General features: G+C 53.8%; 1 non-coding gene across 1 annotated transcript; it reads left to right on the top strand.

Moving 5' to 3' along the window:
* The first annotated feature begins 1,724 nt into the window (after nt 1–1,724).
* On the top strand, nt 1,725–1,796 carry Trnap-agg (transfer RNA proline (anticodon AGG)). Its single transcript has one exon. It is a non-coding gene; the product is annotated as a tRNA-Pro (tRNA).
* Nucleotides 1,797–3,189: the final 1,393 nt, after the last annotated feature.

The following is a 3,189-nucleotide window of genomic DNA, read 5'->3' as shown; positions in this document are numbered from 1 at the left end:
GAGAGAGAGAGAGAGAGAGAGAGAGAGAGAGAGAGAGAGAGAGAGAGAGAGAGAGAGAGAGAGGCGGAGAGGGGCGTGGGCGGCAGAGAAGGAGCTAGCAGAGGAAGACGGGCGCGCAGACCATGACCTCACCCAGTGTGTGCTTGTTGTGTACTGCGAACTGGGAACGGCTGGTGCTTGCGCTGGTGGGGCGGAGCGATTGGGAGGGGGCACTGAAAGTCGCAAAACAACGCAACCCATGCACTCTTAATTCTTCTCTTTTTGTCGGCTCCATATTCTGTGAGGTGCCACACACCCTTTCTGCAGCCCCGTTCACTAAGCGTTCGTCTAATGCTCCCGACTGTTGTCTCAGCTCAAAATGGGATAGGGCCCTTCCATTGAGTTGAAGTAGTGTTGTGCTCTAAATTTTCTTTGCCTGGGATGCTACGTTTAACTCCTAGTGCTAGACGTACAGGGTGGTCCACAGACCCCTTACTTTATTTTGCTTATACTGTACCGCATGCAGGCGGGCGGATGGGTTGCATACTTGCACGGGGCCACAGTGAGCGACAGTATATGTACAAGCCCGCCCGCACGCCTGCATGCGGTACAGTATAAGCAAAATAAAGGAAGGGGTCTGTGGACCACCCTGTATAGTGCAACGAAAAAGCCTCGATCTCTGGACGATAACCGTATAGTACTCGGAAAGATTTCTTTTTCTCGGGGCTCACAATCACTCACTATACCACGTGTCAGGGCTACGACACAACAGTGTTGCGGGCTTGCAAGCCATAGGGGCCATGGCTCCTTACGGGTACAGCGATTAGACAACGCAGCATACTGTTGTGTAGTGGGCCTGACACACGGTATAGAGAACCCACCCCTTCTCTCCCCTCTCCCGGTTGTCTACAGGAGTCAATACTTTGAGTTCTGACGAAAACCAAAAATTTACGACGTTCAATGCATAACCGAAACCTAGCTACTAGATTGACTTAGCTGGCGGGAACTGTCTATCATGGGTGAATCATGGCTGGGGGGAGGGGGGGGCTTTCCCTTTCCCGTTGTGGAAGCCCAGCGGGCACTTGCTTTGTCACTGGTTGGCTTAAAGAGGGTCGTAAATGGGATAACAAAAAATACGATTAGATTGGTAGGTGCCGGGCGGGCAGAGCACGGCATGACCTCAGTCAAGTAAAGATAAGGAAATAGCAAATGAAACAATTTTTCATTTCTACATTTTCTTTTGCTTGGTGGTAGCAACGGCGGCGACCGAAACGAGGGGTAATTTTAAACTCAATCGTGATACTACAAAAGGGCCGACATAATTCACTAAATTATTCGAGTCGAGCGGAGGGAAAAATGGAGGGTCCAGGTGACTTTAACAGTATCGCATGGGAACAGGTGTTAGTTTGAAATAGTTGCCCGCAGCAAATGTGTTTTGGGTTAACACAAAACATCCACTGCTATTTACGCCAAAATTTTGGCCTCTCTTTTGCATGACTTGGAATCGAACCAAACTTCAAGCGGCGCACTAAGTGTCACGCCGACAGGTGTTCCGTTATATCGTTGCCATTCAAGAGATATGCCCCCCTCCCCCCATTCAACTCACCACGTCTTTAGCCGCGAGCCGGTAGCCGTGGCCGCGGCTAGCCACCAAAACCGGTCACGACACCCTTTGGGCGATCTCGCCCGGCCACCCCGCTTCACTGCCAAGGGACATAACAAGACTGACAGAATCATGTCAAGCAGGTCCGTTGGTCTAGGGGTATGATTCTCGCTTAGGGTGCGAGAGGTCCCGGGTTCAAATCCCGGACGGACCCCGATTTTTTATTTATTTTTATTTGAACAGCTGCGTATACCCAACCACCTTTAAAGTAAAGTATAAACTCAATTTCTGTTGGACGGCATCGTATGTCGACATCGGTTTTTACATTTTTCACGGGCGCACTTGCGCAGCTATGCGTGGACGCGCGAGCGAACGGGTTTGCCTACTCGCAAGGGGCCATGGACAGCGAGGATGGACAAACCCCAACACCATGCATGCGGTACAGTTTAGCTACGAGGCGACGACGGTGCGCCCTCCTGGTCCAGAGGGATGTCTGGCGGCGCGAGAGGGACGCGTATCCGCCCCAAGCTCGGCTGTCGGGTCAGATCGCGGAGGTTATTATGCCCGCGCCGTGTAATGAGGTAACGTTTTGTCCCTTTCCCTCTCGGCGGCGGTGAGGCTGTTGCGCCACGACAGTCGCGGCCGCGCGGCTGCAGCGACAAAGTATTAAATCCTTTTCTTCCTGCCCATCGGTGCGAAAGGAAGGAAAACGTTCTCAGAGACCCCCGGGGTGGGTAGGGGTTGGGGGAGTGGAGGAGAAGTAGCAGTCACCACCAGAATTGAATGTTAGCTATGCAATTATTTTCGCTGTTATTATTATTCCGCGTTGATCCGATTAAGTCGTATCCCAATTTTCGTTAAGAAAACGAAGAACGCGAGCGGCGCGTTGTCCCGCTAAATCAATCAGTCTGGGCGCCTCTCTATCGAGAGCGGCAGCAATGAGGAGAGGGTGAGAGGGGGGATAGAGAAGAGGGCGGCGGCGGGCGGGGCACGGATTTCCGTTGAGTGCGAAAAAGGAATATAAATGGGGGTTCGAGGATTATGGGGAAATGGAACAGCTTTGCACGGCCGCACGGGCAGGAGCCCGAGGAGTCTGGAGATGGTGTTCCTTTTCTCAGAGGAGGGCAAGAGTGCTGGTGTTAGAGCCGCAAACAAAGCGGAGAAGTCAGCCGTTTGTATGTCGCAACGTCTCGATCGAAACTAGCAAAACCCTACATGACATGTCCAAACCGAAGAGGAGCCGTGCACATTTAGCGTGGCCCCACCACGCGGCCCCACCAGGACGGAGGCCTTTTCGGGTCTTCGATGTCACCATTTGGAGTTGAAGTTGATGAGTTGAGTTGAATGTCGCCATTCAATTCAGTCGGGACGGCCGGGGCGGCGCACCGCACAAGTGGCTGAACCACAGACACTACAACCACAATGTGCGGTGTGTGAGTTAGTCGGGCCACCTCCTCCTACCGCCGCTCCCCAGCTGTTCGGCCGGCAGGTGGCGGTCCCTGGCGGCTGCTGCGAGCGGCTCGGTGCGCCTGCAGGCCACTGCAGCTCGAGCTCGAAGGGCCCGCGGAGCGGGGGCCCATCCCACGTGGAAAAAGTTGGGGGGGGGG

This window comes from Frankliniella occidentalis, unplaced genomic scaffold (assembly GCF_000697945.3).
Source record: "Frankliniella occidentalis isolate FOCC.00 unplaced genomic scaffold, Focc_3.1 Scaffold21, whole genome shotgun sequence".
In the NCBI taxonomy this organism is placed as follows: domain Eukaryota; kingdom Metazoa; phylum Arthropoda; class Insecta; order Thysanoptera; family Thripidae; genus Frankliniella; species Frankliniella occidentalis.
Note: the sequence above shows the minus strand (reverse complement) of the source record. Positions and strands in the feature narration are given on the sequence as shown.